A 14,909-nucleotide genomic window follows, 5' to 3' on the forward strand; every position below is an offset into this window, starting at 1 on the left:
TAAGTGTGGTCGGTAATGTAAAACGCAGACTTCTCAGCTGCTCCGACAGGCAATAACACGTGTGGTTTTCGCAGTTACATGTAGGCCCATAATATGGCATACACAGAGAGTGTTGAATGAACTGTTAACTGGAGCTGTGTACCAATTTGAAGCGAGCTTTTCAATTAAATGAATTGTTGCGCCTCTCGCTGACAGGCGAGGTAATTATGTTACCTTCAATGTACTACCAGTTGAGTCGTGGTCTGACTTGTGGCTTTCTGAAGTATTGATGATATGGCTGTTTTTCATGTAGCCGTGCTGCTTTAGCTGAGAAAGTGTGTATGGGGATTATTGTTTTTCTTCGGGAAGGCGTAGCGATATCCGTGTGAATGTCAAGATTTAATTTGAAAAGATAATGAGTGAAGAGTGGGCACACAGTGGCTCAGTGGTTAGCGCTGTCACCTCACAACAAGAAGATCGCTGGGTCGAGTCCCGGCTGGGTCAGATGGAAATTCTGTGTGGAGTTTGCATGTTTTCCCTGTCTTCTCCCTGGTTTCCTCTGGGTGATCTGGTTTCTCCTACTGTCCAAAGACATGCAGTACAGGTGAATTGGGTAAACTAAACTGTTCATATTGTATGTGTGTGAATGAGAGTGTATGGGTGTTTTCCAGTGATGGGTTGCAGCTGAAAAGGCATCCGCTGTGTAAAATATATGCTGGATAAGTTGGCAGTTCATTCTGCTGTGGCGACCCCAGATTAATAAAGGGACTAAGCTGAAAAGATATTGCAATATACTTTTCTTAAAAAAGTAAATTTCCAATATGTTGGGTTCATTTAAAATGCAGGTATTATTTGAATATAAGTATCTCTTCATTTTGTTAAAATCACTGCAATCTGTTTAATACCAATCCCTAAGAGATGTTGAACTTGTCACAGAAGGGTCGAAAGCAGATATGTTATAGAACAATAGTTTAAGGATGGCAGATAAAGAGACAGGAGATGGATTTAGCCTGGTGTTGGGATCATGAATGGGGCTGTGGCAGATAGCAGTAGACTCAGACTCACACAAGGGGAGCCAGGGAAACCAGGAGCAATGGACACGAGGATGGACACCAGGAATACTTTGGAGGTAGGATTGAGGGTCTTGAAATGGGCCGGAGACTGGGAGTTTAATTATCACACACACCGGGGAAACAATGAGGAACCAGGAGATAACACTAGGTGACAGGAAACAAACAGTAACTAACCTTTAGAACTGGATTTCAGTTGCAATCCATATCAAACACACCTGCCTATAATTATCAAGTGCTGTTCAGGTCATATTTAATTGGTTCAGGTGTGTTTGATCAGGGTTGGAGCTGAATTTTGCAGGAAGGTAGATCTCCAGGAACAGGGTTAAGCTGCCCTGGTGTAGGGTGAATTGGTCCTTCTGGTTAGCAACAAGGCCAGACACTGAAAGCCCTACTGAAAAAAAACAGCTTAAACCAGCCTAGGATGGTTGGCTGGTTTTAGCTGGTCAACCAGGCTGGTTTTAGAGGGGTTTTGGCCATTTCCAGGCTGGTTTCCAGCCATTTCCAGCCTGGTCTTAGCTGGTCTGGCTGGGAGATGACCAGCTAAAACCAGCTTGACCAGCCTAGCCAGGCTGGGTGCCCAGCCAAAACCAGCTATGTCCAGCTTAAACCAGGCTGGTCAAGCTGGTTTTAGCTAGATTTACCTGGTCATTTTCGAGCCTGACCAGCTAAGACCAGGCTGGAAATGGCTGGAAACCAGCCTGGAAATAGCCAAAACCCCTCTAAAACCAGCCTGGTCGACCAGCTTAAACCAGCCAACCAGCCTAGGCTGGTTTAAGCTGGATTTTTCAGCAGGAAGGCGTGAGAATGCACTATTTATGGTGCTGTGGTGATAACGATGATGCGGATCAGGTGTAAAACTGATTAGTGTACAGGTGATGTGCTAATGGTGATAGACTGGAGAGGGAGCCTGGTTTGACTGTGACAGAACTAAACTCAGGTGCATTTGATCCCAGTCTCAAGCTGTGGTCACACTGGACTTTTCTCTGCATAGACTTCCATTTTTATGCACACGAATGCTTCAGACCGGAAACGCAAGCTCGTGCGACAAGTTTTGCAGTTCGCTGCATTGCAAAGTTCAAGCTTGGTGAACTGCAAATTTAAATTACTTGACTGCTCGAGACCAATCAAAGATCAACACATGACCTCTCTGGACAGAAATTTAAAATATAGACCAATCGCTCGCTTTTTTAAATGTCTAATTCAAAGGTGTCCAAACTTGGTCCTGGAGGAACCAACTTCCTGCCAGGAAGTTTCTAGTATATCTAGTAAGACCTTAATTAGCTGGTTCAGGTGTGTTTGATTAGGGTTGGAGCTAAACTCTCAAGGACACCGGCCCTTTAGGACAGAGTTTGGACACCCCTGCTTAAATCATCTTGTTTAATCCTGCCCCTTTTTGCAGCACCGTATGACTGTTGCTCAAACTCTAGTGTGACCACAGCTTAATTATTTAGAGCCTTCAGTCAAGACTGACTTCACGTAGGCCCAATAGCCTAGTGGTTAGCGCGCTGGAATATATGGTGCAGTAGCACTTCAAGGTGTCCTGAGTTCGAATCCCTTAGTCCATGGCTTGAAGACATTTCCCCTCCCTACCCCCTGTCTCTCTCCCACTTCACTTCCTGTCTATAATAATATCCCAGTATGGTACTGTACAGGGGTTTCAAGAGATCCACATGCTTATAGGCCTTAAGCGGTCAACAACAAACCTGCTCTTTCTAAAGTTGGCTTGACAGCCAAACTCCCCCGATGGAGATGCAAAAAAAAAAAAAAAAGATGATGCGGCTAACTTCCTCACTTCAACATAATCTCCCCCTACACTTGCTCCTCTGTGTTATTCTTTAATTACACCGTGTTTGTTTTAATGAGTAACCGCCAACCTCAACAGATGCATACTCCTCACATTTTGAGAGCAAATGACTGCCTCTGTGATGTCTAATCATACCCCAACATCCCAATCTGCACACTTCAATTCCTCTTGAAGAAATTAGGACTCCGTCAAAGAGGGAAAAGATTGGCAGGCATTGTAAGTGAAGAAAAAAAGATTGTTATCCCACCCTGGGATGAATCCAGTCTGAAATCTATGCTGCTTCAATCCCCTGACATGGCGCAACCCTTTTTAGAACTTTGTTGAGCGTAATGAAAGTTATGTTGGAATTATCCCATTTGTAAGCTGAGTGCACATGATGACACCACTATGATATGATTTCCATGAAAGAAACTATTGGGACTAAGGAAATTGTGGACTATATAGAGCATAGGTCTCAAACTCAATTTCTGGAGGGCCACAGTTCTGCACAGTTTTGCTCCAATCCAAATCAAAAACAGCCGTTCCGACGAATGAAGACGTTCAAGACACTTTTGAACACCTTGGTTATTTAGATCAGCTGTGTTTGGTAGGGTTGCGGCCCTCCAGGAATTGAGTTTAAGACATGTGATATAGAGAGTCCACAGCAAGTGTTTCTAAAGCACAAAATTTTGTTGAATAAACATCTTAATAGTGATCATATTATTTCATCTTTGACTGATGAAGGATACCGCCATGTCTGTCTGCACTGCAGTGGAGAGATTAGAGCTGCTGGATTTACAACATGTTAATTCATTAACTTCTCCTGAAATACGAAATTGCAATGCAGATATGTTTTAAAATAATTAGCATTTGTGTCTTTACATATCAGTGTGTTTTTACAAACCATAAAAGTTTTGTTAGCATTTTTATGTTTTGCTATGTGTGTTTGAAGATCTGAAAGCTAAAATAAAAGTTATTTGTTTGCTGGCAGCTAGCTCTCTGCAACTCTCACCCAGTGAAGCTAAGCAGGGCTGAGCCTGGTCAGTACCTGGATGGGAGACCACATGGGAAAGCTAGGTTGCTGCCGGAAGTGGTGTTAGTGAGACCAGCAGGTGCCCAACCTGTGGTCTGTGTGTGTCCTGATGCCCCAGTATAGTGATGGGGACTCTATACTGCTCAATGAGTGCTGTCTTTCGGAAGAAATGTTAAACCTCTCTAGTCGTTAAAAATCCCAGGATGTTCTTAAAAGAGGACAAAAAGAGTAGGGGTTTAACCCTGGCATCCTGGCCAAACCTTCCCTCTGGCCATCATGGCCTCCTTACCATCCCCATATCACAATTGGCTTCATCACTCTGTCTCCTCTCCACCAATCAGCTGGTGTGTGGTCTGGTGCAATATGGCTGCTCTTGCATCGATGCTGCACACCGATGGTTGAGGAGATTCCCCCAAAAATGTGTAATGCGCTTTGATTGTCTAAAAGCGCTACATAAACGTAAGGAATTATTATTGTTTGAAAACACAGATCAATCGTGATTTATAATATGTGCATATTTATCTAGCTCAGTGTGAGCCATGATGGGAAAGCTGATTTGAGTTAAGCAGCTGATCATGAATTGCACTGAACATTTAATCACACCAGTGTGATTGTATGCTCGGTAAACAAGCCCAGACTGATCAAGGGGTTAATATTGTCTATTATTTGAATGCGGACAATATTGCAGGAATCACAAATTCCTTGAACATAGATATTTATATCCAATATTATGATATTTTGGGTTCAAGTAACTCCAGTAAACTCAACTCGGGAAACTCAAGTAAAATGGAATAGAGGTGATCTCCATTTAGAAATTTCCTAGCTCTCTTGTCCTGTGTAAGGTCGATAGTGTAGGTGATCTCATCCTAGCATGTTGCAGTGAGATCAGTTCTGGCTGGCAGTGCCAGGCTTAGTCCGAGTTGGCCCAGAAATAAGGTGTAACGAAAAAGTGCCACCCCGTTCCAAACAATGACAACATGATGTTGGCAGAATAGGTGAGCAGGCAAATAGCCTATTGAGGTTGTGAGCAAGAGTAAAGTTGCGTGCCTGCCTAAATACCTATAAATACAAACACAAATGCATTTATCAGATCAGATACAGAGCAAAAGTACTCTGAAAGGCCTATCAAGACCACCCTATTAGGATCTTGGCAATCAGTAGATTTTGTGTTCAAGAACTTAACATCCCCACTAAACATTCAACTGGCTTGCAAGAATGGGACGTCTTTCTCAAGTCTACAAAGTGACCTCACCTCAGTCATAAGACAGATTTGTTTTCAGATGTGTACTCTGAGAGAATTGTCTACCCTCTGGACTCCCGAACAGAAGCAGGTCCAAACATCTGGAGCTCATCAGCGTTTTGAAAACAAATCGCGGCTACTGGTCCCGGAAGTACTGCCACCGAAACTCACTTCGTTAAACAAACCTCTCTCTGTCTCGGAGATTGTAAAGATCAGGGGATGTACATATGGAAAGATGAGAAATACTGTTCTGAAGCCAAAAATATCAAAAGTTCTAAGGCTGAGGATGCGTGTTAAAAGGATATGAAGGGATTCGTTTGCACTCAGTGGAACTGAACAGAATCAGCTATTGCTAAACTAACAGTAAAGGCTCGAATTCCAGACCAAATGTGACTTTAATGCGCCGTTGTGTGTGGGGGGCAGAAAGCAGGTGAATGCCAGCACAGGGCACCACAAGCCATTGCACAATGCACCATTGTGCCCACTTCATCTGGCACCCACCCAACGCATGACACAGAGGGCTGATATTGTGGAGAATAACTGTTTGTCACACTTTGACAAAAAAATATGTAAGAACTTCCACATGCAATCTCTCTCACGAGCTCACACATATCTGAACCCCTGCTTGGGAAGTGTCCTTGGCTCGTTGTTGTTTTTCACGGTGAATCCCGAAGTCCGCCCACACTGCCCACCATGCAGAGACCTTCTGTTCCACTGCAAGCTGCCCACCGCAATACAACACACACACACACACACATAGACAGAGACAATCTGTCTCATGCGTATACCTTTTAACATTCACATGCATGAGTTGACCATTTTTCAAAGCATACAGACTTGTCTAGGAAAATACATTTTCCATGAGTAAATGCTAAATTATTTTTAGGATGCAGCTAGTCTTGTTTAGAACGGCCAGTCAAGATGACCAGTAGTTGATGCAATCCAAACTGATCATCTGATTTCATCGATTGTGTCATTTCCTATTACTCATTAACTCTCGGAAATGCCAACAGATGAAATTAAACTGGAAATCAGTGTGCTAAGTCAACTTAAGACTATTTAAATTTTCAGTAACTGCTTTTGATACTTTGACTTCTGAACAATCTCTTTGCGTCAAACCACTGATTCCCTAATCTCGTTCTCCTTCTCCTCCCTCCGTCTACATGCAGACGGCGGCTGATATCCTGTTCTGACCGCAGTCGACACCGCTCCATTACTCCACCCTGCAGACGGATACATACAAGCAGCAAGACTGGAAGTGAAAGAAGGAACTTCCTGCCTCTTCCTCTGCGCAGCGGGTTTGGTCGCTCATGTGCTCAAGGGTGGGTAATGTGTGCATGCCTAATTTATAGGACAGTAGGTTACGGTTACCATGGAATAAAGTCATCAACTCTAGTTACAACCGGCTATGATCTGCCTTATATCATGTGCCTCTGATCAGGACAATACCAGTTCCGTCCCTTGAAGCGTACTTGAAATTTTATTGTTTCGAAAGATCTCCTGCCCTGTTATAGGTTTGTCCTGGATGGCAGTCAAATTAATTTGTGAACAAATTAAGATTAAAGGGATAGTTCAGTAAGGATGCATGTATGTCATTATTTACTCACCCTCAGATTGTTCTAAATACATTTATCTTTACTGCTGAACACAATTAAAGATATTTGGAATAATGCCAAACAAATCCTGCCACCTATTTGCCGCCATTGCTGGGTTTTTCCAAATACCGTCATGTTTCCAGCAGAACAAATCATTGATATAGGACTATCCTTATAGTTCAAAACTAAATTTAACCAAATACAACTAAATCTATCTTATATAAAACTAAATATATTCTTAACTAAATACAAAAAAAAAAAAACACTTAATTGTATAGTTCACCCAAAAATGAACATTCTGTCATCATTTACTCATTCTTTACTTGTTCCATACTTGTTTGCTTTCTTCTGCTGAGCTTGACTTAAGCAGTATTTGTTGTACCTTCTATCAAAATCAATGCTTACAGGTTCTCAGCTATCAAAATAACTTCTAATAAACTTTTTAAAAAGATTTGGAATCACTTGAGAGTGAGTAAAAGGTGAATATATTTACTTTTTTGGGACTATCGCTTTAAGTTTTTTAGTCCAAAGAACCCAGTTCTAATAATTTAACTCTCAAACATGTAGGTTTGGTTTGAAAGTTAGTAGGGAGTAGGGTTTTACATTAACAGAGGATTGTGGCAGAGATCCCACCAAAATGACCCTCGAATTCAAGATAAGGGTGCAGAAATGTCTCTGTTTCACAACACTACACCAATCCAAGACCTGAAGTAAATGTACATTGCTGGGGGTGTTCCTGGAATATGGTGGGGAACCGATGCACTATGGTATAGTTATGAATAAAGTGAAACGCAAAAATGAATGAAGAGTGACTGAATGCAAATGTGAACGAATAAAGTGCATGCTGTATCAGATTTCCTTTAACAGTGCCAAGCTTTGTAACCAATCTCATACATTTCTGATGAGCTTATGAATCCAAGGGACATTCTGAGGCTTTTATGTTAGAGACTTTTGTTGAGAGCGCACACTTCCCTGCAGAAAAATCCAGCTTAAACCAGCCTAGGCTGGTTGGCTGGTTTTAGCTGGTTGACCAGCCTGGTTTTAGAGGGGTTTTGGCCATTTCCAGGCTGGTTTCCAGCCATTTCCAGCCTGGTCTTAGCTGGTCAGGCTGAAAAATGACCAGCCAAATCCAACTAAAACCAGCTAGACCAGCCTGGTTTAAGCTGGATATAGCTGGTTTTGGCTGGACTCCCAGCTTGGCTAGGCTGGTCAAGCTGGTTTTAGCTGGTCATCTCCCAGCCTGACCAGCTAAGCCCAGGCTGGAAATGGCTGGAAACCAGCCTGGAAGTGGCCAAAACCCCTCTAAAACCAGCCTGGTCGACCAGCTAAAACCAGCCAACCAGCCTAGGCTGGTTTAAGCTGGATTTTTCAGCAGGGTTACACCGACTAAATTTTGCATGAGGTTAAAACAAAAAAAAACTAATTTCACAGCTTCAGTGATTTCCATAATTTGTGTAACCAGATTAGGACGTGGCACCAAAATGTCTACAGTAATAAATATTTGAAGTTAATCAAACCCTTTTATCAAAATGTTCCTGTTGGACTAGACCTATTCTTATCTGAGGGCACTTTTGGAAAACTTTTTTGATTTACTACACATATTGATTACTGTATATGTTCTCGAGTATTTAACATTAATGAAAAATGTAAGTATTGACATAAAACACAGAGACAACTGAAAAAAACAAACAAACAAACAGGTATTTAAACATCTTGTAGTATCTTTGGCCACTAGCTAGATCTCTGCAACTCTCACACTGAAGCTAAGCAGGGTTGCACCTGGTCAGTACCTGGATGGGAAAGCTAGGTTGTTGCCAGAAGCGATGTTAGTTAAACAGCATGGGGCATTCAACCTGCAGTCGGCGTGGGTCCTAACGCCCCAGTATATAGATGGGGACTCTGTGAGCACGGTCTTTCGAATGAGACGCTAAATCAAGGTTCTGAATCTCTGTGGTCGTTAAAAACAACCAAGATGTCCTTCAAAAAAAAGTATAGGTTTAACCCTGGCATCCTGGCCAAATTTTCCCACTGGCCTCTGTCCATCATGGCCTCCTAACCATCCCCATATCATAATTGGCTTCATCACTCAGTCTCCTCTCCACCAATCAGCTGGTGTGTGGTGTGCATTCTGGCACAATACTGCTGACATCATGACATCCAGGTGGCTTTGAGTGTCCAGAAAAGTGCTATATAAGTATTGTGATTCTACATGATGGATGCTCATTGTTCTCAAGCCTCCAACATCGTTGACTGCAGCTTTGCCCAATGTTTGGCCAGAAGAGAACTGGTCACCCTGGCTGAGCCTGGTTTCTCCAGAGATTTTTTTTTCTCTCTTCCATCAATTTGTAAGATTTTGGTTCTCTTGGTTGTTTTGAGTTGCAACAATGATCTGTTGAACTTCAACAGTGGCCTTTATACTAAACTGAACTATACTAGAACTACACCAACGTTTCACACTACTCTCCTGCCTGCCTGAATTGCTGGAAAGTTCCACAGTTTCTCTATCCTTCATCTCTGTGTGGCTCAGTGGTTAGCACTGTCACCTCACAGCAAGAAGTCCACTAGTTCGAGTGCCGGCTGGGCCAGTTGTCATTTCTGTGTGGAGTTTGCATGTTCTCCCCATGTTTGTGTGAATTTCCTCTGGGTGCTTCAGTTTCCCCTACGGTCCAAAGACATGTGGTATAGGTGAATTGGACTAACTAAACTGGCCATAGTGTGTGTGTTAAGGAGAAAGTGTATTAGTGTTTCCCAGCATGATTCTAAGCTGTGGTTAGAAGGCCATCTGCACAAAACATAAGCCAGAGTAGATGGTGGTTCATTCTTCTGTGGCGACTCCTGATTAGGGAAAAAGGAGAATGAATTAATGAATTCTTTGTAGGGACAGACTTATGGGAGTGAGGACACAAATTAATGTTATTTTTCTCAACTTTTCATGAAATATTTTGACTTTTGAAATTGTAAAGCAATTGTCACGCTTTAGCCTGGCTTTGCGTGTGTTTGTGTGTGTGTGTTTATGTGTGCAGTAAAAACAAATTAAAGTATTGTTATTATTTCCCTTTGTGCAGCACATTAATCTCACTGCAGTTGCCTTTCCAGTGTGTGCTTGCTCTGATGTGTACTGGAAATAATATTTCATATATCAGATTACACACACTACCATTTTCACTTTGACAGACAAACAAGGACAAATGACTGTTGTGTTACTATGCAAAATACCACTGTCACTTAATCATTACAGCACTTTTTCATTCTGACATATTCAATCCTTTATATTTTATAATATAGCATCTTTACAATATAATATCCATCCATACAGTTTCCATATTTCAGATTAGAATTTATTCCAGGGACCCTAATTCTCCAACAATGTAAGCTTTAAACCTTAGACACTCTGCACTGTCAATGGACAGTGTTTCAATGGTGTTTCCCTTGCCATTGTATTAAGAGGGTGTCCTGCCCTCCCCCCTCACTTTGAACCAGTGTGTAACCCGCATTGTGTGGCATTAACGCAATGCGCATTCAGATTAGCGCATTGCATCAATTGCAAAACTTCTAACAGATACCACAGACACACATCTGTCATCGTAAGAGTGTTTGCTTTCGCTCTCACTCTCTCTTTCTCTCACACACACAAACTGTATATTCTACCCCCCTACTCCTAAACCCAACCCTCACAGGAAACAATCTGCATTTTCACATTGTCAATCTGTGTGATTTATAAGCATATTTTCCCATGGGGACCTCAATGTTGGTACCCACGGTGACACAAGTCCCCATGAGTCTGTGTGCATTCAGGTTTAAGTCTGGGTTCAAAATCAAGTACACACACACAACACCCTGAGAGGCATCATTTCCATTGACAAAGAGCAGACCAGACCAAAATACTTTGCGAGGGGGTCCTTTTGGTGGCAGGAAGGGGGGCTTTATACCAAAAATAAGAGGGGCGGTTTACAAAGATTAAGTAATGGGGAAGGCGAAGCAGTGGCGCAGTAGGTAGTGCTGTCGCCTCACAGCGAGAAGGTCGCTGGGTCGCTCGTTCGAGCCTCGGCTCAGTTGGCGTTTCTGTGTGGAGTTTGCATGTTCTCCCTGCGTTCGCGTGGGTTTCCTCCGGGTGCTCCGGTTTCCCCCACAGTCCAAACACATGCGGTACAGGTGAATTGGGTAGGCTAAATTGTCTGTAGTGTATGAGTGTGTGTGTGTGGATGTTTCCCAGAGATGGGTTGCGGCTGGAAGGGCATCCGCTGTGTAAAAAACTTGCTGGATAAGTTGACGGTTCATTCCGCTGTGGCGACCCCGGATTAATAAAGGGACTAAGCCGACAAGAAAATGAATGAAGTAAGGGGGTAATTGGTTTATACGCAAATTAGTTAGGGTTAGTTGCCTCCAGGCTGTCACGGTGGCACAGTGGGTAGCACGATCACCTCAGAGCAAGAAGGTTGCTGGTTTGAGCCTCGGCTGGTTCAGTTGGCATTTCTGAATTATATAAGTTTATGCTCTATTTATTATACAAATTCAGTTTATTTATTTCCTAATAAGCTCTTAAACAAATGAATGCTAAATTTTAGAGTGTGACAGGTGTTCAGTTCAGCACACAACTAATTTCATTGACAAATGTATAATTATTACATATATTGTGGAAATGTTGGTTAAACTGGATACAAAAATGATCTTAGACAATGTTTGACTGCCATCATTTACTTCATTTTGAAATAAAAGCTTTATAATAAGATGTGGTGGGATTGACATTTGTTCAGTTCACGATGGAAAAGATGTTTCTCTTCTTTTCTAAGTTTGTCCTCTTACAGATCTTAAAACTAGACATATTGTTTAACCTTATGAGGCCATGTTACATTAATTTTGAACAAGTATATTTTACTCAACTTTACAAGCCTAAAAGTGCACTAAGTTGAAAAAAGGCCCACATGTTTATATAGGTTATTTTCATGTTGTCCTGCCTGTTTAAATTCATTCACATATTATCTAGGATTTCTCAACTGCAGGGAAGCTACAAAGAGTTACCAAATTCACGCAGAGATTACGGTTTACCAATATGACCCTCTAGCTTGACAAATCAAACATCTGTTCCACTGTGTCATGTTTTGCGGTCACAGTCATGACCCTCTGCTCCGAACCCCTTCCCCATTCTGCCATTTTTGCATCGTCACTCTTTCCACCGAGATGGAGAAACACCGAGCTGGAGTCGTGACAATTGTAGCACTGTCTGTGAGAACATCCTTGCACGAAACTGCCAAACTCTTTTTTTTTTTTCCACAGAAACCATGAGCGAGTCTGAGGATTTCGTAACTCTTTGAAACCATTTTTTCCATGTCCTTGTGAGTCAGCTGAAAAAAAGGGAAGCGACTATAAACAGATGAGGAGAAGGTGAGAAGAGAACAAAAGACGAAAAAATGAGAGTGAGATGTGTGTAGACAGAGATAAACAGTCTTTGCAGACTCACACAGAAACACATACAGACATAATAACCACAAAGTGTGGATAAGTTTTCATAAGTTAATGTATTTATTAACATTAATAAACAATAGATTTTATACATATTTAATTGTGATTGCTAATGTTAATTTCACTTAATGAAAATACAGTCATTCGTTGTTAGTTCTTGTTAACAGTGCATTAACTAATATTATGACAAAGCTGTCTGAAATACTCTATTCTGATTGGTCAGACGTGACATTCCAAAATATGTTATTCCAAGGTAACAACCGCTAAATAATACAGGCTTGGGGAATTAAGAATCACCTTTAGTGTCAATGAATACATTCACATCCATATACTTACATCCACATTCATATTTGTCTGCTTGTCTTTCAGGTCTGACGGGCATAACATGAAGGGGGAGTAAATTGTTGTAGAGACGTAACGTGATATTATGGAGACCCACATGTCAAAATTAAATTGCCAGCAATATGACGCTGTACCTATCAGTTATTAGCGTCAACACCTACCCTAACCCTAAACCCAATCATCATAGTTATTACCGTCTTAATGATCCCCAAGCTGGGTTAAGCTCCAACTTGCCTCAACACACCTGGGTGGATGTTTCAATTATACCAAGTAAGACCTTGATTAGCTTGTTTGATTAGGGTTGGAGGTAAAAATCTACAGAACACCGGCCCTCCAGGAACAAGTTTGGTGATGTCTGATCTACACCTAAACCCAATCATCATATTTATCAACGTCTATGCCTTCCACAAACCGAAACCCAACTATCACAGGTATTAACATCTACACATTTGTTATAGGACTAAATGATTTGACAGCGCCACCTATGCACATTTGACGAATGGCCCCCAAGCTACGTTTCACGCACACATACGAAAATTGGCACAACCATCAAACATGCCAATACCTACAAAAAAATCTCTTGGAGCGAAATCCGAAACCAAACAGGAAGTGAGATATTTTTAACTTTAACTCTAGAGTTTACGCCAAAGGGCATGTTCGTTGCGGACTGACAAAGTTTATTGCTTCATCATGGAGGAGGAAGTACTTATAACTCAGCCAAACTGTAGCTGCGTCCCAAATGGCACACTATACACTATGCACTATGTACTTATGCACTTACACACTCAACAGGAAAGTATATGTATGTAGTGTCGTCCCAAATGACACACTAATGTTTATTTACTAAGCGGAAATTCAAACCGTTTCACTGATGACGTTTGACGGTCGCCAAATAATTGAAATAAATGACCAAACTATCAAATAAAACCTGCCGTGAGTGTTGCCGCATTCACCATCGGGAGGCGCTATAATCACTCTCGTAGGAGAATTTTGCTTTCACCATCCAAAATAAATAAAGTTATTCAACATGTGCGTCCGATAGCTCCGCCCCTTCCGCTACGTAAGCAAACCTGCGGTCATTGAGTGCGTGAAGTGTCCATCATTACACACTTCATTTTAGCGGCTGAATGAGTGCATCATCCGGGTAATTGAAGTGCTCTTATTATTTTTAGTGTTTTCAGTGTGAACGCACTACTTACACTATTTATACTACAAAATGGCGTAGAATAGTGCTTAAGTAAGCGATTTGGGACGCAGCTAATGTCTGATCTGCCTGAAAATTCCCAGGTTCAATATTCAAATTCTACATGTCAATATTGAGTCACAGTGATAGCGCCACCTGCTGACAGAAGGAGGTTTGGCATAAATCTGTGATTTTCACAGGTATTTTAATAAATATCGGCTTAAATTATTATTGTCCACTGTTCTCTGTCATCCTAAGGCCACCAGGTGCGAGGTCCAGTTCATCCCTGCTTGCAGCTTTTATTATTATTTTTTAATACCTGTATTATTTTTTAAGTTGGAACAGTAAAGCATTTACCACTTAAGGTTGCCATTTTTTTCACAACACTTAAAGATGTTTAGGGACTGAAGACAGGTGTAATTTTGTCTCATTCTTACTGCAAACAAGTCTTAAGGTGGGCAACCGTACAGGGTCTTCATTGTCTTCTATATTTACAGCGTGTCTGCTTTTAGTCTTGATGGATATTCGGAGAAACATCTCAGAACACCTTTATTTATCTCCAATTTATTTATATAGATTCTGTTAGTGGCAATGCAGTGGCGCAGTAGGCAGTGCTGTCACCTCACATCAAGAAGGTCGCTGGTTCAAGCCTCAGCTGGGTCAGTTGGCGTTTCTGTATGGAGTTTGCATGTTCTTCCTGCGTTTGCATGGGTTTCCTTCGGGTGCTCCGGTTTCCCCCACAGTCCAAAGACATGCGGTACAGGTGAATTGGGTAGGCTAAATTGCCTGTAGCGTATGAGTGTGTATGGATGTTTTCCAGAGATGGGTTGCAGCTGGAAGGGCATTTGCTGCGTAAAACATATGCTGGATTAGTTGGCGGTTCATTCCGCTGTGGCGACCCCAGGTTAATAAAGGAACTTTATTAAAGAAAACGGTTTTCGTTTTCTTTAATGGTTTGGTTTTCTTTCCAAAAAGAAAACGAATGAAAGAATGAATGAATGATATTCTGTTAGTCGCAGCTTTTTGTTTTTTACTTTGTCACGGGCCCATTGTCAGTACCTCTGATTAATTAGCATTACTAAGATGACTCTGTTATTAGTTCTGCAAAGGATAGTTTTTCAGACAGAACTAAAACCAACGTTTTTTCCATCATTTCTGCCTTTTTTAAAAGCATGCGCACAGTGACTCAACGGTTGCCCGGCACAAACCGGCTGATGTATT

The 14,909-nt window shown here is 41.7% G+C and overlaps 1 long non-coding RNA gene across 1 annotated transcript; it reads left to right on the plus strand.

Annotated features, from left to right (window-relative positions):
* The first annotated feature begins 239 nt into the window (after positions 1–239).
* On the plus strand, positions 240–13,915 carry LOC137489067 (uncharacterized). Its single transcript, XR_015523064.1, has 5 exons — positions 240–1,108; positions 6,278–6,430; positions 11,978–12,085; positions 12,533–13,221; positions 13,763–13,915. It is a non-coding gene; the product is annotated as an uncharacterized LOC137489067 (long non-coding RNA).
* Positions 13,916–14,909: the final 994 nt, after the last annotated feature.

The sequence above is a fragment of the Danio rerio genome, chromosome 23, assembly GCF_052040795.2.
Source record: "Danio rerio strain M-AB ecotype USA chromosome 23, GRCz13ab, whole genome shotgun sequence".
NCBI lineage: Eukaryota > Metazoa > Chordata > Actinopteri > Cypriniformes > Danionidae > Danio > Danio rerio.